The sequence below is a fragment of the Podarcis erhardii genome (genome assembly GCF_964252035.2).
Source record: "Podarcis erhardii genome assembly, chromosome: W".
Lineage (NCBI taxonomy): Eukaryota > Metazoa > Chordata > Lepidosauria > Squamata > Lacertidae > Podarcis > Podarcis erhardii.
Genome location: NC_138506.1, coordinates 21740236 through 21762624, shown reverse-complemented (window position 1 = coordinate 21762624; position 22389 = coordinate 21740236). Strand labels below are relative to the sequence as shown.

The window sequence follows — 22389 nt, the reverse complement described above, 5'->3', positions numbered from 1 at the left end:
GACAGCAGTCACACCCACGTACATACTCTCGTACATCTTCCCTCACCCTTGGCCACCAGAACTGCCTGGTAACCAGCAACATAGTTTTGTGTTGACCAAAGTGCCCCGCTGTTGGGTTGTGGTGAAGCTGTTTGAGCACCCTTTCCCTCAAGGTTTCCCCTGGTACGTACATCGCCCCCTTGTAGTACAGCAGCCCTTCCCTTTCCTCAAAGCCTCCCTGGTCTCCCCTCGCTTCCCTGAGTTCCCTAATTCTGGTTTGGGCGAATTCGTCGTGGCGAATCAGCTCGGTTAGTTCTCGTTTCCCAACCAACGCTCCCCCACACACCCATCGTTCCTCTGGGAACACGTGTCTCACTTCCGACGGTCCCTCTCCTTCCGTGTACTCCGGTTTCCTGGATAGCGCGTCTGCCCTCACGTTCTCTTCTCCCGGCACGTACCGGATCTCGAAGAACAACTTGGAGAACTCCTGTGCCCACCGAATCTGTCTCTGGTTGAGAACTCGAGCCGTTCTCCAGTATTCCAAGTTCTTGTGGTCCGTGCACACCTGGATCTTGTGCTGGGCTCCTATTAGCAGATGTCTCCACTGCCGAAAGGCTGCGTAAATTGCAAGCAGTTCGCGATCATACACCGTGTAGTTTTGTTCCGACTTGCTCAGCTTCCGTGAGAAAAAGGCGCACGGCCTCCAGCTCTCCTGCTGGGGCCCCGGCTGCAACAACACCGCTCCGATGGCCCGATCCGATGCGTCTGTCTCCAGCCTCATTGGCTTCTGCAGATCCACGTGCAGGAGTTGCTCCTCCAAAGCGAACGCCTTCTTTAGTCTTTCGAAGGATTGTTGGGCACTTTTGGTCCAGACGAACTTCCTCTTGCTACTGAGACAATCCGTGATGGGTGCGGTCAAGTGGGCGAAGTTTTTGATGAACTTCCGGTAGAAGTTGCTGAACCCGAGGAACCTCTGCACATCCTTTCGTGTTTTGGGGGGCTTCCACTCCAGCACCGCCTGCACCTTGCTGGGGTCCATAGCCAGGCCCCTGTCCGACAACTTGTACCCCAGAAATTCCACTTCCCTGGTGTGAAATTCGCACTTCTCCAGCTTGACCCACAACTGGTGCTTCTGCAGTCTCTTTAGCACTTCCCTGACGTCCTGGACATGCTGTTTCTCATTGTCCGAATAGATTAGGACGTCGTCCAGAAATGCTACGCAGTTCTTGTACAGTAGGGAACCCAACACGTGGTGCATGAAGGCTTGAAAACAGGCGGAGCCTGACTGTAATCCAAATGGCATGACCAAGTACTCAAAGGCCCCTAGGGGGTAACATGGTTTTCCATTCGTCCCCCTCCCTCATCCTAATCAAATTGTACGCTCCCCTGAGGTCCAGCTTGGTGAAGATCTTTCCCTTCCTCACCCGTGTTAAAATGTCATCAATTCTGGGCATTGGGAAGGTCACGGGTTGTGATACAAGGTTTAACTTTCGATAGTCTACGACCAATCTGGGCTGATTCGTGTTTTTTTTGTCCACAAAGAACACAGGGCTGCCCCCCACTGCCTTAGATTCTCTTATGAAACCTCTTTTCAGGTTTTTGTCAATAAAGTCCCGCAACTCCTGCATCTCCCGATCCGACATGGCATACAGCTTACCCACTGGCAGCTGCGCCCCTGGGAGTAAGTTGATTTGGCAGTCAAAGGGTCTGTGTGGTGGCAGCCTGTCCGCCTCCCTCTCGCTGAAGACCTCCTGCAGGTCAGCATACTGTGGCGGCACCTCTCCTCTCGGCTCCAGTGCTGTTCCCGCCACCCTGGCCACCCTCAACCTTGGCCTCTCCTCCCCTAGACAGTGTTCCAAACAGTGAGCTGACCCAAAGGTGAGTGTCCGTTGATGCCAAGCCACTACTGGATCATGTAGTGCTAGCCAGCTCATGCCTAATATTATTGGGGGTCCCGCCAGTGTGGCCACGTGAAAGGCGATGGTTTCCGTGTGCCTGGAAACCCTCATTCTCATTGGTGGGGTTTGATGCGTCACCTCCCCTCCCAGCAGTTCCCTGCCATCTATCGTGGTGACTTGGAGGGGAAAATCCAGTGGCAGTAGGTGGAGTTGGTGCTCTAGTGCGAAGTCCTTGCTGAAGAAATTGCAGGAGCTGCCTGAATCCAGCAGTCCCTTTACCTTGACTGGGTGTCCATTTGGGAGTTCTAGCACCACCTCTATGGCTATTGATGCCTTGGGGGGGTCTGGTTGGGGCACTTCTATTAGTTGCTGGCCTGGCTGCTGTGTCCCCCGATGGGCAGCCAAGCGTTGGCGTTTCCCTGCACATTCTCCTCTGCCCCCTCCTCCTCACCAACAGCGGCTCCCACCATCCCTTGCCAAGCCTTTCTTTGTGGACAAGCCCTGGCAAAGTGTCCTGGCCGTTGGCAGAGGAAACACTTCTTGGTGCCCTTGCCATCCTTTCCCTCCCTCTTGCGTCCCTCGCTGGCGTTTGAAACCTCGCGCACACGTGCTCCATCGATTTCCATTGGCTCAACGGACCAGGAAGGCTGCCTTGGCATCTCAGGAATGCGGTAGTCAGGGCAACGCTCTCCTCTCCCTTTCCCGCCTCTCCAAAGTGCGCGCTTCCTGTCTGACTCCTATCGCAAGCACAGCTTTGGTCAATTCGTCCATCAATTGAGGGCGGGGCGGGCGGGAGAGCTCGTCCTTCACGGCTGGGGACAACCCCTCCTCAAACAGCATTTGTATAGGTGGGGAATCTAGGTTCCATTCCAGCCGGTGTATTAACATTGCAAAACGGGACCAATAGTCTCTAACTGATAGGTCCCCCTGCTTGCACCTCATCAGTCCCCGCTAGGTCACACTCTGCTCCTCTTGGCTGGAGTACATCGCATCCAAAGCTTGGAAGAACTTCCGAAGGTCCCTCATGGGAGCATTCTGCGTGGCCATTAGGGGTCTGACCCATTCCCGCGCCCCATCCTGCAGATGCCCCACGATATATGCCACCCTCTCTGCATCATCAGCAAAGTCATCATGCTGCAGTTCCAAAGCGTACTCTATTTCCGTTCGGAACGCGTTATAGTCCTGGGGCTTCCCCCCAAACTTGTGTACCAGTCCAGGCACCTTCCTTGCCACGGGGGTGGGTCTGACCTGCACATCCTGAGCTCGCCTTTCATCCAGCCGCGCCGTCAGCAGAGCTACACGCTGTTCCAAATCTCGGTTCCTCTCCACCATATTCTGCACACTCGCAGCTTGCTCTGCGGCGCCGGCACCTCCAGTCTGACTCATGGTCTCCTGCCTGTGCACAAGTAACGTCAGAGACTGACAGATTGCTGTAATGGTTATAAGGGGTTACTTGTGCGTAAGTTGCCGTTACTTTTGGCTAGATCGCCTGGCTAACCATGCCTCGGCTGACAGCCCTCACTCCGTGGCTGTTCAGTCGCTTGCAGAATCCGTCAGTGGGCGTTTCTTGAACCTCTTCCAGCATAGAAGCTGTTTGACGCCAAGTCTCCACCTACTCTCCCTGCGCGGGACTCTTCTGCGCAAAGAAGGAGTGGGCAGAGGCGTGCCCGTGCTCTCTCCACTGGTCTCGGGTGAAGAGTCTTGGAGACCCCTCTCCGAATCCTCCATCTCCCTCCCTTCTCTACTGGTGTTACGTTGAATTCCTTCCCCCCTGCTGGTCCCCTCTCCTGCATCGCTTTGGAGCCTTGCCTCCACCTCTCGCTCCGATGTCAGTTCCCTGACAGCAACCCTCAGTGCTGCGTCTGCGCACACGTGTGACGCAATTTGGTGCTTCTGTGCATGCACGAGGGCCGAAACCCAGAAGTAACCCATTCCAGTACTTCTGGGTTGGGTGTGGTCCATAACCTGAAAACGCACAACCCGCAGCATTCGCAACCCGAGGCATGACTGTATATCGCCCTATACTCACAGCTCGCAGGCGGATTCTCAGCAAAAATAAAACCACAAAATACATAATATAAACAAGAGCAACCCAATAACCCCCCCCCCAATTCCCAATAAATTAAAACAAGCATTTGTAATCAAAAATCAATATAAAAGGGCATTGTTATAGGAAAATCCTTGGGCTCACTTGGATTACCAAACAAAGACACCAGCCAGGAATATAGGAGCAAAACAGCAGCCAATAGGCCTGGTCTTTATTCAAACAACTGTTGCAACAGGACTTCCACCCACCACATGGGATAAGCAGGAAGAAGCCCACAACAAAGGAAGTTTCTTATTTTTATCAGTTTCCAAAAGTTACTAGTGTTATAAGAAAAAACTACCCAAGAGCCCATATAGATTCCTTATGTAGGTTCCCTATCGGTAGGAGAAAATAACAGAGGCCGACCAGAGAATATTGAAAAGCACTTGGATTACCGAACAAAGACACCAGCCAGGAATATAGGAGCAAAACAGCAGCTAGTAAGCCAGATCTTTATTAACTGTTGCAACAGGGTGCTCACAACCACACACAGGAGGCAGGAGGGACCCTGAACACTGGTGTGCAAGCTCTTATATAGACTTTTGAAATTGCTCACCCTGTAGCCCAAGACCACTCCCCAATACATCATACATGTCCATTAAACTTTAATTAGTTTAATGTTAAGTAAACGTCCAGTGCGCTTCCAACGCCATAAGACTTATCTCAGCAGAGAATTTCGTGCAGCGGCTGAAGGAGGCAGGAGAGTCAGTACCTTTCAATGAAGAATCCTGGAGCAAGCACTTTGGAACTCAGGAAAAAACTTTATTTACAAAAGCAAAAACCCTGGCGATAAAGCACACATGCTTTTATCTCTGGGATAAAGAAAAACTTTACTCCAAACTTAACTCGTATCAGCAAGGGGGGAAGAGAGAGAGAAACACGTGTGAACTGACTATTTATACAAACTAACTCACATTCCTGGATGCTTAATGACTTCCAGCTGCTCAGTGATTAGAGCGACTTGTTACCTCTTAACCCTTTAGTACCAACAATACATACATCACAGAAGGAGGCGGTCAGCAGCAGAGGAGGCAGTCTACAGCAGAAATCCTGTTTGCCAGGGTACCTGATAATGGTCACTGATTGCATTTTCTGGCAGTCTGGGCATTCTTTTGTGATCGTAAATACTCAGTTCCTGAATGCAGGTCACAGGCTCACCCTATTCATACACAGATACGCCCTTAAGACAGGATTTGTGAGCAAAGAGACAATGGGGAGGTTTTCCCATTTCCTTCCTCCTTGCAGAGAAATATTTGAGGTCAATTTGGGAGAGTTAAAATGGTTTCAGGACTATTTTCCTGTACTGTTCATACATGTGGTTTATATGTTTATGTATGTGTCTGCCTGGTACATCTATGAACATGTATTTTATATCTTAGACCTTATAATTCTCATAACACTAGTAACACCCCTAAAACTACATCACACTTACTGTTGGAAACTGGCCCCCTCGGGAAGGCTGGCTCATCTTCCCAGGCTTGTTGGGGCCTGTTTGCCGGTGACCTACCCTGGCTGGCATCCCGGCAGACCAGGGAGATCTTGATAGGCGACACCTCCCTGATGAAAGGTGCACACCCCCTTCCCCCTTGCATAGCAGCAGGAGAAAGAAATCAGTCAGAAAGTCTATTTCATCTCTACTTTATTTCTGACTGTACACTATACAAAAAGCATGTCTGCTCACTCAGACTCCTCTGAGCAACAGAGTAAGACTTCCCGGACACGAACAACAGGAAGGTCTCATATTACACAGAGAACAAATCCCTTAGAATTGCCTGGAACATCCTGTCCCACGGTTAGACCCATCATGTTATGTAAACATTGAACTGCTTGTTCGCAGCTGCGTAGTACTCATATCCCAACACTTACAGCATAAGTACATCACACATTGGGAGGGTCTGGGAGCAGTAACCTGAGCATCAGGGCTTGCCCCCCCCCCACCTCTACCATATACCCATCAAGTGATACAAAAGAGATATTTACATTTCCCTGTTTCTCAGCCAAGTTAATCAAACCCTTTTGTCTTCATCTGGGTTTGTTATTGTTTCTGGAATGGCTACCTGTCTGGCACCCAGATGTCAGAATGCCAGACATTGTCACTCAGGCAGAGGGGCTGCTGAGTATGTGGGCTCACGCATTAGGGATTATGGCTGCCCTCACTCATGTCCCAAGCTCCCCCCTTGGTAGCCATTTTCTTCCTGAACAGAACAACATTGGAATGGCGTAAATCCCACACTGGAGTGATTCTATATGAATTTCTGAAGTTTTCCCAGTGAGCCAGTACATAGATACATTAATCAGTGAATTGTTACATTTGGTAATGTGCAGCAGAGTCCCTTTGAATAGATAGGGAAAACTGTGATGAAGTGTTTTGTGTGGAGTTTGGAACAGACAGGGTTAAAACTCTGTGGTGTCCTGTATCTGGGAGGAGCTTGACGCAGAGAAGTGTGTCACAGTCTGCAAGCAGAGTTGCTTTCACTTCTGACTGAGAGACACAGCTCAGCTCCGAGGCTGCAGGCTGTGAATGTGTGCTTTTGGAATGGCTGAAGTTTCCGATGGAAAGAGACTGATTTATGGCTTGTAAATAAACGCTTCTAGAGATAAGAACCGATCTGCCTCTGGACTTGATTTATCCCTATTCTCACACCGACACAGGACCGCTGCTGCTACTCTGCTCTCCTGCCAGGTCAGAGCTTCCAAGCAGAGAGCTGCCCAGAGGAAGCGTGACTGGACGGCAATTTATCTTTACCCGAAGGTGGATTTATTCACCCCACTCCAACAGGTTATGGGACTTACGTGTTTCCTGATAAGTGTGAGAAGGGAGGAAGACTGCCAGCTTTGAGTTGCTGAAATCTCCTGCCAGGAAAGGGCAGTGGGAGATGCTGGAGAGCGGAGCCAGGAGCCAAGGAAGACGGCTGCTTCGGAGGTCCAGCTTGCTGGCAAACAGTGTGAGTACGCTTAAAGCCCCGGTGGGAGGAGAATGGCTGCTGCACAGGCACAGCAGAGCCAAGAGAGCTACCCCAGTGAGAGACTGAATGGGACCAATTGGGAGGCCTGGAGTGAGTGCATGTACTGCTGGCTGGAGGGAAAGCAGCTGTGGGAATGCACGCAAGCCGATCCAGTCCAGGCCCAGCCCAAAGCAGACGTGGCTGATGCTCTAGAGAGAGAGCAAAGGGTGCTAGCCATTTTGAGGGCCAGCGTTGAGACTTGGCTGTTGCCAAAGCTCCATGGGAAGAAGCCCTGGGTCGCGTGGCAGGCACTTAAGACGGCATGTCAGGCCGCAGTGGGAGCCAGACCAGAGGGGGCTGGAGGACGCCCAGAAAGTCCAGAAATGGCTGGGACTGTGTTGGGAAGCTGTTGCTATGCTTCAACACATCTGTGTGATGGACTGTGTGCTGGAGAAAGGCTAGGAGCTGAAAAGAGGAAGGCAGTTGCAGGCTGTTCCTCAGGCAACGTGGCACCCAGGAGTGGGGGTGCAGGCCGATCCAAGAGCTCTGAGAAAGCCAAAGTCTCCAAAAGTTGTTTGTGCTCTGAGGCGAAGTCCAACAGCGAAGGGCATTGTTCTGCAGAGGCTCTGGAATGCAAGGTCAGCCACCTGCAAGGAAGGCAGATAAGCAGTGGTTCTCAGACAGCGGAGCCTGAGAACACCAGCAGCAGTTGTGCAGTAACCATGGCAACCAGGACGGACACTGACACTGACAGAGGCCCTGGTGGGGGTGCGAGCGTCGCCATGGCAGCTTTGGAAAACAGCCAGAGAGACACTTTATCTCTAATCATCGATACAGGAGCTACTCACAGTCTTGTGCCATCTGGTGGGCTCCTGAGGAACTGCAAGACAGTTTAAACTGGACGTTATGTCAAATTAGCAGATGGGTCTCAGAGACCATTGACTGAATCTGGGTTTTTATATTGTTCTTTCTTGGATCATTGGGTGCAAGCTTTTGTAGTCCCAGAGCTTGCACACTCTCTTTTAAGTGTGTCATCACTAAATGATGATGGGTTCGATGTTCGTTTTTCTAACAATTTGTGTTCCTTTTACAGGGATGGGAAGAAGATCTACAGCGTTGAGAGAAAAGACAGGCTCTTTCTGGTGCAGATGCCTGTTGAAAATGGGGCTGGTGGTAAAATGGGACTGGTGGAAAATGGGACTGGTGGAAAAATGGGGCTGGTGGAAAATGGGGCTAGTGGAGAGTCCATTGAAGATGCCCATGTGCAGTGTGCAAATGTCCCACCACACGATGATTGTATTCACTTGTGGCACCGAAAATTTGGGCACGCTGGGTGGTCGCTTGTGCGAAAAGCTGCAGAAAACACCATTGGTTGTAGGTTCAAGGCTTGTGACAGATACCTAGATTGTCAAGCCTGTACGCAATCGAAGATCACAACATGGCCATACCCCAGGTCAGAGAGGAGAACCAGCAAACCCTTTGAACTTGTGCATGCAGATTTGTCAGGGCCCATGCCAACACCTTCTTTAGCTGGGTCTAAGTGGATTCTGGTTCTGATTGACGATTTTTCGAAATTTGCTTGGGTTTTTGCGCTTAAATGCAAATCAGAAGCAGCTGCACTGATCAGGGATTGGATCACAGCGATAGAGCTGCAGTTCTCTACCAGGGTGGTTTCCTTTCAATCTGATCGCGGGGGGGAGTTCACAGGTTCTGCGCTGCAATCGTTTTTCAGGCAGAAGGGTATCAGTCATCGATTGTCTGCCCCCTACAGTCCGCAACAGAATGGAGATGCAGAGAGAAAGTTTCGCACACTACAGGAATCTGCGAATGCTATGTTGGCAGACTCAGGTTTGCCACAGCGCTTTTGGGCTGAGAGTTATAAGACAGCATGCTTTGTGCAAAATCGAGTGTACAATTCCAGTGTAGGCAACACACCGTTTTTCTTGTTGCATCACAAGAAGCCGAAGGTGGGGTTTCTCCATGTTTTTGGGTCTGAGGCTTGGGTTCTCATTCCAAAGGCCATGCGCAGAAAGGGTGAGCCAAGATCTAGGAAGATGATCTTTGTGGGCTATGAGCCGGGTTCAAAGGCGTGGCGTTTCGCATACCCTACTGGCAACCAGTCTAAGCTGCTTATTAGCGGCAGTGCTGAGTTTTGCGAGCAGAGTGGGTGGAAACGTCTTCACGGAAACCCTGATGTTCTGTTAGACTCAGATGAGGAAGAAGAGGAGGGTGAGGCTGAACCTGTTGCTGATGTGCACGGTCCACAGCCACAGAGTCCAGAGCCAGGATCTCCAAGGGAGAGGCTCAGTATCTCTCCAAAAGGGAGTCCCAGGACCCCTCCACAGGTCTCTGTCAAGTCTGAGCTAAGGAGTGCACCATCCTCACCAGCAGAACCAGCTGTACGCCCGAAACGGTGCAGCAGGTCAGAGGGGGATGTTTCAGACACAGAGGATAGTAGGGTTGATCCAGGTGAATCAGGCGCTGTACCAGAATTCATGCTGAGGAGGTCAGCAAGATCAACCAAGGGAAAGCCACCGGAAAGGTATGAAGCCACTAGTGTCTGGGTTGGTGTGGCTAGATGTGAGCCTGAATCCTTTGAGGATGTTCAGAAGTTGCCTCAGGAAGAAGCTAGCAAATGGCGTGAGGCGATGCAGAAGGAGATGAACTCAATGGCGTCTCTAGGTGTGTTCTCCCTCACGAAGTTGCCGATGGGCGGAAAAGCCGTGAGCTGCAGATGGGTTTACCGTTTAAAACCCACAGAAGCAGGAGAACCACAGTATAAAGCGAGATTAGTGGCCCGAGGATTCACACAGAGAAAGGGTGTCCACTTCACAGAGGTATATTCGCCAACCTCGAGAGCGGAGACTCTGAGAACGCTCTTGGAGATAGCAGCACAGAGAGGTTGGTTGGTGAACCATTTTGATGTAGATGTCGCCTACCTGAACTCAGATCTCAAGGAGGTGTTGTACATGCTTCCTCCTCCTGGATTTGAAGTCAGTGACCCAGGCGTCGTGTGGTGGTTGCACAAATCCATCTATGGATTACGCCAATCTGCCAGGAATTGGAATATGTGCCTACATGAAGCTTTAGAAGAGCTAGGTTTTAAGAGATCCCTTGCAGACAGTTGTCTTTACATTAGAGATTCAGGCTTGAAACAGGAAGTGATCCAGGTCTTCGTTGATGATATTTTGATCATGGCACAGACAGGTAAACAGGTGGAGAAGTTTGCTAGAGAGCTTGGAAAGCGGTTCAAGCTGAAGCAGCTTGGAGATGTCAAGTCCTATTTAGGCGTGCAGATCACAAAAGCAAGTGATGGAAGCTTCTTGCTTTGCCAGAAAGGTAAGATTGAACAGTTGCTTGAGAAGTTCAGGATGTCTGATTGTGCAGGTGCCAGATCACCCATGGAGGCTGGATTTGTGAAGGAGTGTCAGCAAGTAGAACGTGTGGTGTTCGAAAACACTGAACTCTTTCAATCAGCTCTGGGCAGTCTGTTATATCTGTCACAGTGGAGCAGACCAGATATAGCGTTTGCTGTCAATCTGCTCAGTAGAGAGGCTTCAAGTCCTAGTGTGCAGGCCTGGAATGGTATAAAGCGGGTGCTACGTTACCTGCAAGATACCAAAGACTTTTGCCTTAAGATGTCAGCTGAGGGCGATGTCAAGCTGACTGCTTGGGTGGACTCGGATTGGGCTAACCTTGAGGACCGCAAATCAGTGTCAGGTCTAGTGGTGAAGTTTGGGGACTCAGTAGTTGGGTGGAGGTCCTGGAAGCAAAGTCTCATAGCGCTGTCATCTACTGAAGCTGAGTTCAGTGCGCTATCAGAGGTTTGCAGAGAGTTGGAGTTCTATGTGTGTTTGGTCGAGGAAATCTGTGGAGAAAATTGTCTGCCCGTTGTGGTGCATGAAGACAATCAACCGTGCCTCAAATTGGCTGAGACGGGGCAATTCAAGGCGAGGACCAAACATTTGGACATACGTTTTCAAAATGTGTGTCAGAGCGTTCGTGAGGGGCTAGTTGCTCTGAAATACTGTCCCTCAACCAAGAACCTCGCTGATGGTTTCACAAAACCATTAACCTTCCAGAAGCACGAGGAGTTCTGTGAGGGTTTGTGTATGGGGAAAGCATTGTTGGCTATTGTCCCCAGATGCAGGACAAGAGGGGGTGTGGAGTTTGGAACAGACAGGGTTAAAACTCTGTGGTGTCCTGTATCTGGGAGGAGCTTGACGCAGAGAAGTGCGTCACAGTCTGCAAGCAGAATTGCTTTCACTTCTGACTGAGAGACACAGCTCAGCTCCGAGGCTGCAGGCTGTGAATGTGTGCTTTTGGAATGGCTGAAGTTTCCGATGGAAAGAGACTGATTTATGGCTTGTAAATAAACGCTTCTAGAGATAAGAACCGATCTGCCTCTGGACTTGATTTATCCCTATTCTCACACCGACACAGGACCGCTGCTGCTACTCTGCTCTCCTGCCAGGTCAGAGCTTCCAAGCAGAGAGCTGCCCAGAGGAAGCGTGACTGGATGGCAATTTATCTTTACCCGAAGGTGGATTTATTCACCCCACTCCAACATTTTGTGGGGACATTTGCAGAAGTGATTGTGCTGATTTTGGTAGTCGGGGTGTGTGTGTATGATGTCTGCTGGAGGGGCAACCCCCCAAAAAAAAAAACACCTTTGCATAAATTCCTGCAACAGCATGGAGACTTAATTGGCCTCATAAGGACGGTTGCCGCTGCTGCTGTTGCTGCCCAGGACTCAGAACAGCACAGAGTTCTTTTCAAAATGTTTTTAAATATTCTTTTTTCCCTTTTAATTTTTTTGTTTTGGGGGGTGGGATGGATGTTTAGTCGGGTTTGGGAATTTGTTTAATTTTGGTGTGTTTGTAATTTTTACTGTCCCCTCCCCCAATTTTTTTTTATTGATTTTCCAAAAAAAATTTAAACAAACAAACATAAATCTCAACTGTACTTAAACCAAACTTAGTATCATTGTTAAGTGACTTCCTCGTATCCCCCGGTTGAATTTCAGTGTAAATCTTTTTAACGGTTTTCAAAAAGCAATATTCTCATAAAATTAACTTAATCACTTAAAATCTTTCTTTCATTCCCATTTGGCATTTCAACATATTATTCACATTACATATTTAAATCCCAAGCCTATCTGGTATTTGCAAGCTTTCCAATTAATTTAACTTAACATATTTAACTAAATAGTCTTTAAATTTCGTCCATTCTTCCTGGTAATCCTCCTCCTTCTGGTCGCGGACTCTTCCAGTCAGGTTGGCTAGCTCCGAAAAATCCATCATCTTCATCTGCCATTCTTCCACTGTTGGTACTTCTTGTGTTTTCCAATTCTTAGCTAATAAAAGTCGAGCAGCAGTTGTGGCATACAAAAATAATTTAACATCCTTCTTGGGCAATTCCAAACCTATTATTCCAAGAAGAAAGGCCTCTGGTTTCTTTATAAATGTATATTTCAACATTTTTTTCAATTCATTATAACTCTTCTCCCAGAAGTCTTTCACCTTGGGACAGGTCCACCACATATGACAAAAGGTACCCTCCAGTACCTGTCCAGTACGTTTCCTCTGTGCAAAAACTCTGTACTTTTCTCTGCGCACAACCTGTGTGGAAAACGTCTTCAGGCAGTAGCAGAGCAGCAGTGGTTGCGTCCGTGTGTGAAGAAGGAAAGACAGGTCCACTCACTGTTCTTTCTAACAGCGTTTATTTAAAGCCAAACAAAGAAATCCATCCGAACTTGGACACATGCTGTGTGTCTCTCTCTCCTCCAAAATCGAAACTGCTTCTTTGCACAGACACAAACAAAGAAACAACGCAGCTTCCGCTTCCTGGAAAGCTCCTCCCCAGATACAGGACACTCAGGAGGTTTAACCCTTAACCACCACACTCCACACCCCTCTTGCCCTGCATCTGGGGGAATAAGCATCACCACTTACCCCAAACACAGACCTTCACAGAACTCTCCATGATGCTGCAAGGTTAATGGTTTCATAAAACCATCAGTGAGGTTCTTGGCCGAGGGACAGTATTTCAGTGCAACTAATCGCTCTCAAACGCTCTGACACACATTCTGAAAACGGATGTCTAGGTGTTTGGTCCTGGCCTTAAACTGCCCAGATTCTGCCAACTTCAGGCAGGGCTGATTGTCTTCAAAAACAACAACAGGCAAACAGCTCTCCCCGTAGATCTCTTGAACCAAACCCACATAGAACTCCAACTCTCTGCAAACCTCAGAAAGCGCACTGAACTCAGCTTCAGTAGATGAAAACGCTATGAGACTTTGCTTCCGGGACCTCCACCCAACCAAAGAGTTCCCGAACTTCAACCACGGACTTCCGATCTCCAAGATTAGCCCAATCACTGTCCACCCAAGACGTCAATCTGATGTCGCCCCTGGCTGACAGCTTAAGGCAGAAGTCCTTGGTATCTTGCAGGTAACGCAACACCCATTTGATACCATTCCAGGCTTGCACACTTGGACTTGAAGCCTCCCGGCTGAGCAGATTGATAGCAAACGCTATGTCAGGTCTGCTCCACTGGGACAGATGCAACAGGCTACCCAGAGCTGACTGAAAGAGCTCAGTATTTTCAAACACAGCACATTCTACTTGCTGACTATCTTTCACGTAGCTCGTCTCCATGGGTGTCCTAACTCCTGCACACTTAGACATTCTGAACTTCTGAAGCAGTTGCTCAATTTTACTCTTCTGGCTGAGCAAAAAGCTTCCATCTTCAGTTCGAGCTACCTCTATGCCTAGGTACGATCGAACAGCTCCCAGGTGTTTGAGCTTGAACCATTTACCAAGCTCCTTGGCAAACTTCTCCACATGTTTACATGTCTGGGCCATGTAAACAATATTGTCAACAAAGACCAGGATTGCTTCCTGGATCTCTCCTGACCCTTTAAGGTACAGACAGCTATCAGCAACACTTCTCCTGAAACCTAACTGCTCTAAGACTTTATTCAAACACATGTTCCAGTTTCTGGCAGATTGACGTAAACCATAAATAGATTCATGCAATCTCCACACGATGCCTTGCCCCTTGGCCTCAAACCCTGGAGGAGGAAGCATGTACAACTCATCCTGGAGGTCTGAGTTCAAGTAGGCGACATCCACATCAAAGTGGTTTACCTTCCAACCTCTTTGTGCAGCAACAGCTAAGAGCATGCACAGAGTTTCAAACCTGGAAGTTGGAGCATACACTTCTGTGAAATGCACTCCCTTCCGCTGCATGAACCCTCTGGCAACTAACCTAGCCTTGTACTGTGGTTCTCCAGCTTCTGTGGTTTATTTATTTTATTTTTAAAAATAATTTTTTATTAAATTTTCCACCGTAATAACACAAACCACAAAGCAAAATGATACACAAAAACAGAAAAGGAAAAAGAGAAGGGGAAAAAAAGGGAGGGGGAAAGAAGGGGGAACAATAAACAAATAGACAATAATAACAAACTTAATTCTTCACAAATCCAACTTTTTAAAAACATCTTAATTGACTTCCTCAAATCCCTCCCTTCTGAGTTTCCTTGTAATTTAAAAGTAACAGCTTTCCAATATCATTATTAAACTAAAACAATTTCCAATTATAGTCATCTTATTCACTTTTCTTGACATTCTGAATCCCATTTATTTAATTATAACTTAATTTGTCCTAGGCCTATTTGTTTCTTTCAAGTAATTTCTAATTTTTTATATTACAATATTTGTTCAAATAGTCCTTGAATTTCCTCCAGTCCTCTTGAAACTCCTCTTCTTTCTGGTCGCAGATTCTTCCAGTCAGGTCAGCTAGCTCCGAAAAGTCCATCATCTTCATCTGCCAATCTTCCACTGTTGGTAGTTCTTGTGTTTTCCAATTTTTAGCAAGTAATATTCGAGTGGCCATTGTGGCATACAAAAATAATTTAACATCTTGCTTGGGCAATGGTAAACCTGTTATTCCAAGGAGAAAGGCCTCTGGTTTCTTAATGAATGTATATTTCAAGATGTTTTTCAGTTCATTATAAATCTTCTCCCAGAAGTCTTTCACCTTGGGACAAGTCCACCACATATGGAAAATGTACCTTCTTTTTCTTTACATTTCCAACAAAGGTTATCACTTTTGTGATAAATCTTTGCTAGTTTTACAGGGGTCAAGTACCATCTATACATCATCTTCATAATGTTTTCCTTTAACATCGTACATGCAGTGAACTTAACCCCTTTCCTCCATAGCCTCTCCCAGTCCTCCATCATTATATTATGTCCCACATCCCTTGCCCAATCAATCACGACCGATTTAACTTGTTCACCCTTTGTATGCCACTCCGACAACAAACTGTACATTTTAGACATATTCTTATCATTAGTATCTAACAACTCCGTTTCCAATTTGATTTTTTCTGTTGCAAAACCATTTCTCTTATCCATCTTATATAATTCGTTAATTTGATAATATTGCAACCAATTCACTTTATCTTTAATTTGTTCAAATGGTGTTAATTTAAAAACCTTCCTGATTCTCTAACAACAAATCTGAATACCTCAACCATTTGTTTTCCATATTTAACTTTTTTGGGGCCTGTGCTTCCATTGGTGAAATCCATTTTGGTGTTTTTCTTACTAAGAGATCTTTGTATCTAGTCCATACATTGTATAATGCCTTTCTAATTACATGATTCTTAAAACCCCTGTGGGCCTTTACCTTGTCATACCATAGATATGCATGCCATCCAAATCGATTATCCAGTCCCTCAGAGTCTAACACATCATCATTCTCTAATTGAATCCAATCCTTGATCCAGCAGAATGCGGCAGCTTCAAAGTATATCTTCAAATCTGGCAGGGGAAAGCCCCCTCTTTCTTTTATATCTGTAAGTAATTTATATTTAATTCTAGGTTTTTCCCCCTGCCAGATAAATTTAGACAATATCTTCTGCCATTCTTTAAAACATTGGACATTATCAGTGATTGGTAAAACTTGAAATAAGAACAACATCTTCGGCAATACATTCATCTTAACCACCGATATTCGGCCCATCAATGAGAGTTTTAGGTTTGACCATACCTCAAGATCTCTCTTGATTTCATTCCATAATTTTTCATAGTTATCTTTATAAAGATTCAAATTCTTTACCGATAAATTCACACCCAAATATTTAACTTTTTTCACCGAAACAAGGCCTGTCCTTTCAAAAAGGTTTTTTCTTTCCTCATTATCTAAGTTTTTTTTCTAAAACTTTGGTTTTGCTCTTGTTTAATTTAAATCCTGCTACCTGCCCAAACTCTTGAATCGGCTCCAGTGCTTTTACTGCACTGGTTTCTGGAACTTGTAAAGTTAAAACCAAGTCATCAACAAGGGCTTTTAATTTATATTGCTTGGATCCTACTACAATGCCTTTAACCTCCTCCTCTTTCCTCAACATGTTTAACAAAACCTCCAGAACAGAAATAAATAGCAGAGGGGAAAGCGGACACCCTTGCCTGGTTCCTTTCTCAATTCTGATTTCCTCTGAGACCACATTATTAACTATGATATTTGCTTTTGGTTCAAAATAGATTGCATTAATACCATTTAAAAATTCCTGGCCAACCTCAATTCTTTCTACGTTTTTCATCATAAATAACCAAGAAACATTATCAAAGGCCTTTTCAGCATCAATAAACATTAACATTGCTTTACAATTTCTTTTCGCTTCCAACCTTTCTATTATATCAATTATATTTCTAATGTTATCTTTCATATGTCTCCCAGGCAGAAATCCTGCCTGGTCCTTAAGTATATAATTTGATAGAAACTTTTTTAATCTATTGGCCAAAATGTTTGCGAAGATTTTATAATCCACATTAAGTAATGAGATTGGTCTATAATTTTTTACATCGGATCTATCTTGATCTATTTTTGGAATCAGAGTGATAAATGCATCTTTCCAGGTTTCGGGAGCTTTGTCCCCTCTTAAAATCTTATTACACTCATCTGCCAACGGTTGAATTAGCCAATCTTTCAATATTTTATAATATTTTGCAGAAAGACCACCCGGTCCCGGGGCTTTGCCTGACTGCATCTTATTTATTGCCATCTCAACCTCCTGTCTTGTAATCATGCCATTTAGTAGGAACCTTTTATCCTTGGGAATTTTCTGCATTTCATTCGCCACAAGAAATTGCTCAATTTTACCCTTATCTTCTTTACCTTTTTTATACAGCTGTTTAAAGTATTTCTGAAAACATTTTCTTATATCTGCAGGGGTTTCCATAGATTTTCCATCAGATACAATGTTTGTAATAGTACTTTGCTTCTGTCTCTTTTTTAATTGCCAAGCCAACAATTTCCCACATTTATTCGCAGATTCAAAATTTCTCTGTTTCATCATTTTAATTTTCCATTCTATTTCCTGGTTAATAATTTGAGAAAATTGAATCTGCAATGCTTTAATTTCTTTTGGAATCTGTTGACTCTTTGGCATTAATCTTAAACTCTTCTCTTTGTCTTTTATTTGAGACAGAATTTTCTCTTTTTTCTCATTCTGTATCTTTTTCCTTATCGAGTTCTGTTGCATGAGGAAACCTCTCATTACTGCCTTACTTGCATCCCAAATGACTCTTGTTTCAACCTCTGTGTTCATATTTAGTTCAAAATAGTCTTTTAGAGTCTTTTGGGCCTTACTAATCATCTGTTCATTCCTCAACAACTCATCATTCATCCTCCATCTAAAGGAACCCTGCAGGTATAATTTCATCTCCAAAACCACTGCATTATGATCTGAGCAAGTCTTAGGGCAAATTTCTGTTTTAGTAACCTTAGGAACCAAATCTCTGGATACCCATAAATAGTCGTATCGAGAGAAAGATTGATTTGAATTTGAGAAAAAAGTGAAATCTCTCTCCATTGGATTTCGTAGCCTCCATATGTCCGACAAATCGTATTTATCAGTCATATCGAAGAAAATCTTTCGTAGTCTGCCGGAACTTGGATTTTTCTGACCCTGTGTTTTATCCATTAATGTTGATGCTACTCCATTCAGGTCTCCCATTAAAATCAATTTGTAATCCATATAATCCATGAGTTTTAAGTCCAGATTCTTAAAGAATTCCACTTTGCCATCATTTGGTGCGTAAATTCCCAGCAAAATAAATTTATCGCCTTGTGCCGTAATTTCAACTGCAATGTACCTCGCTTCCTCAACTTTAAACAACAATGTGGGGTTCCATTTTTCTTTAACGTAAAAAACCACGCCTCTTTTTTTCACTTTGTCGGATGAAATAAATTCCTGCCCAAGTTTCTTATTTTGGAGAATTTTCCTATGAAGTCTTATAACATGTGTTTCTTGTAAATAAATTATATCCAAATTCTGTCTTGCCAGTACATGATAAACTTGATTCCTCTTAAAACGTGAATTTAGAATATTCACATTCCAGGAGTAGATTTTCAAAGACATCCTGATTTGTTAGGGGCCCACTGCCCCTGCCCCTGATTAAGGAGAACTTTCCAATCCAAGCTCTTTTGCGTTTTTTCCAGAAATCTTTATTTCTCTCCGACAGTTGTTATTCTTTGTTTTCTTCCTTGAAATTTAAAAGATAGTCCTTCCGGGAACTCCCACCTGAAGAAAATGTTCTTTCTTCTTAGGGCACTGGCCAAATCCGTATAATTATTTCTCAGGGCCAAAAAGTATGTCGGAATGTCTTTAAACAGAATTATTCCCTTCTCATCTATCTTTAAACTTTTTTTATAATGGTGGCCTAAAATAATGTGTAATGGTTGTAAGGGGGTTACTTGTGCGTAAATTGCCTTCGGTTTAGTTTGATTGCTTGCCCAACCATGCTTAGGCTCACAGCTCGCCCTCCGTGACCTGCTAGTCACTTGCAGAATCCGTCAGTGGGCGTTTCTTGAATCTTTTCCAGCATAAAAGCTGTTTGACACCAAGTCTCCGCCTATGTTCCCTGCGCGGAACTCGTCTGCGCAAGTAAGGGGAAGGCTGGGGCGTGCCAGCGCTCTCTTCACTAGCTTCTGGTGAAGGGTCTCGGAGCCCTGTGGCCAATTCCTCCATCTCCCTCTCTTCTCTACTGGTGTTACGCTGAATTCCTTCCCCCCAGCTGGTCCCCTCTCCGGCATCGCTCTGGAGCCCTGCCTCCGCCTCTCGCTCTGATGTCAGTTCCCTGACATCCACCTCCCTCCCAGGACCCCCTCCACCCCCGGCCTGACCCTGTGACGTGACCTTATCACCTTCTTCAGCCGACGATGCAGGGAACCCCCGAAAGGAGCTGCTGTCCTCGTCTGAGGACTCAAACCCCGCTTCCCACCCGCTCCGATTACGTTGCACGGGACGGGCTTCCCAATCTGATTCCTCCTCTCCTGACGATTCTCCTCCTTCCTCTTCGGAAGCTGGCAAACCCACGAAATCCTCCTCCTCCTCATCGGTGGTGGCAAATTGCTCCTCCCAGAATCTCTCCAGGGGTTTGGGCTTCCTCGGATACCTGTTGTGGAACTCTTCCACCAGATATCCATCATCTATTTCCCCCACGGGAACCCACGTGTTTTCTGCCTCGGGTTCCCCCTCCCAAGCTACTAGGTACTCCACCTGCCGCCCCTGCCAGCGCGAATCCAGGATCTCCATTACCTGGTGGTGGAGTTCCCTCTCTTCCAGTTGTGGATGTGTGAGCCCTTCCCCTCCTACCCCCTGGACCCTCCGCTCCCCTCTGTACGGTGAGAGCAGTGACCTATGAAATACCGGGTGGATTTTCATGCTGTCTGGCAACTTGAGCCGGAATGCCACCGGGTTCACTTGGTGTGTCACCTCAAATGGTCCCAGCCGTCTGGGCCTTAGTTTCTTACACCCGCCCTTGAAGGGTAAGCCTTGGGTGGATAACCACACCCGGTCCCCCACCCTTATGGTCTCCCCTTCCCGCCGACGTTTGTCTGCTTCTCTCTTGTACGCCTCCTTGGCCCTTTCCAGATTTATCTTAAGCTGCTGGTGCAGGGCTTCCATTTCTTCCACGAACTGCTCTGCAGCGGGCACGCTCCACCCTTCCTCCCCCCTCCCGGGAAAGGCCCTGGGGTGACACCCATAATTAGCCATGAACGGGCTCATCCCCGTGGACACATGCTCCGCATTATTATACGCAAACTCCGCCAGTGCTAGCTTTTCTACCCAATCGTTCTGTCTCTCGCTGACGTAACAGCGTAGATATTGCTGTAAAATGCTGTTTGCCCTCTCTGCTTGCCCGTTAGTCTCCGGGTGCCTCGCCGTCGAGAATCCCACCTCCACCTGCAATAAGTTCATAAGTCTCCTCCAGAACCTCGAGGTAAATTGTCTCCCTCGGTCAGAGATAACCCTCGCAGGAGTCCCATGCAACCTGAAGATGTGATTCACGAGCAACTGGGCGGTTTCCTCTGCTGTTACTGCATGTGAGCACGCTATAAAATGGCACATCTTGGTTAGCAGATCTACTACTACCATGACTGCTGTCTTCCCTCTGGATTTGGGTAAATCTGTCATAAAATCAATAGACACCACCTCCCAGGGTCTTCCCGGCGTGGGTAAGGGTTCCAGTAGCCCTGCCGGGGCCGCCCTCTCCCCCTTGGCCCTTTGGCAGCGGTCACACCCCCTTACATACTCTCGTACATCTTCCCTCACCCTTGACCACCAGAACTCTCTAGTAACCAGTAACATTGTTTTGTGTTGCCCAAAGTGCCCTGCTGTTGGGTTGTCGTGAAGCTGTTTGAGCACCCTTTCCCGCAAGGCCTCCCCGGGCACATACATTGCTCCCTTGTAGTACAGCAGTCCTCCCCTTTCCTCAAAGCCTCCCTGGTCTCCCCCAGTTCCCCTGAGTTCCCTGATTCTGGTTTGGGCGAATTCGTCCTGGCGAATTAACTCGGTTCGTTCTCGTTTCCCAACCAACGCTCCCCCACATACCCATCGTTCCTCAGGGAACACGTGTCGAGGCTCCAGCTGTCCTTCTCGTTCCGTGTACTCCGGCTTCCGGGAAAGTGCGTCTGCCCTCATGTTCTCTTCTCCCGGCACGTACTTAATCTCAAAGGAGAACTTGGAGAACTCCTGTGCCCATCGAATCTGTCTCTGGTTGAGGACTCGAGCCGTTCTCCAATATTCCAAGTTCTTGTGATCGGTGCACACCTGAATCTTGTGCTGAGCCCCTATTAGGAGATGTCTCCACTGCCGAAAGGCTGCGTAAATAGCTAGCAGTTCGCGATCATACACCGTGTAGTTCTGCTCCGATTTGTTCAGTTTCCGCGAGAAGAAGGCGCACAGCCTCCAGGTGTGTTGGCTCCCTCCCGGCTGCAGCAACACCACCCCTACCACTCGGTCTGATGCGTCGGTCTCCAGCCTCATCGGCTTCTGCAGATCCACGTGCAGGAGCTGTTCCTCCGAGGCGAATGCCTTCTTTAGCCTTTCGAAGGATCGTTGGGCACTTTCCGTCCAGAAGAACTTCTTTTTGCTACTGAGACAATCCGTGATGGGTGCGGTTAAGTGGGCGAAGTTCTTGATGAACTTCCGGTAGAAGTTGCTGAACCCGAGGAACCTCTGCACATCCTTCCGGGTTTTGGGGGCCTTCCATTCCAGCACCGCCTGCACCTTACCGGGGTCCATGGCTAGGCCTCTGTCTGACAACCGGTACCCCAGAAATTCCACTTCTCTGGCGTGAAATTGGCACTTCTCCAGCTTGACCCATAACTGATGCTCTTGTAGCCTCTTCAGCACTTCCCTGACGTCCTGGACATGTTGTTTTTCATTGTCCGAATAGATCAGGACGTCGTCCAGAAATGCTACGCAGTTCTTGTACAGTAGGGGTCCCAGCACATGGTGCATGAAGCTTTGAAAACAGGCATGACTAGATACTCAAAGACCCCTAGGGGGGTGAACATGGTGGTTTTCCATTCGTCCCCCTCCCTCATTCTAATCAAATTGTATGCTCCCCGGAGGTCCAGCTTGGTAAAGATCTTACCTTTCCTTACCCGAGTTAGAATATCATCAATTCTGGGCATAGGAACACCGGACATAATGTCTCTCTGCTCTTTAGTTTTAAAAATCAACATATAGTCATGTGTGATCTTAATATCTTTTTTAGGTCCAAATCTGTAGGCCTTGTCAATCCAGGAATTTAATTCTTCTTTTGAGAGGCCCCAGTACACTGCAAATTCTTCAATTAACCAATCCTTCAAATTATCCTGCTCTTTCTGGGGTACACCCCTCAATCTCAGATTACATTCCCTCTGTTTTAGCTGAAGAGATGCAATTGAAATTTGAGATTGTCGCTGAATTGCCTCTAAGTCAGCAATTCTCACAGTTTCCAAATGCACCAGTCTTGACTCATGTGCTGATACATCTGAATTAACTTGCGTCAAATCTTGTCTTAATTGAGCAAAGTCACTTTTAAATTCCTGTATAGACTTTTGATTTCCTCTTACTTCCGTTTTAAATTCCTGAAGCAATTGCAACATCAAAAGATGGTGACTTAGAATCCCTCCT

At 46.8% G+C, this 22389-nt stretch overlaps 1 long non-coding RNA gene across 1 annotated transcript in view; it reads right to left on the bottom strand.

The window, feature by feature from the left end:
* Window positions 1-22389, bottom strand: part of LOC309333268 — a 617943-nt gene that overhangs the window by 405788 nt on the left and 189766 nt on the right. The gene's annotated exons all lie outside the window — the stretch shown is intronic.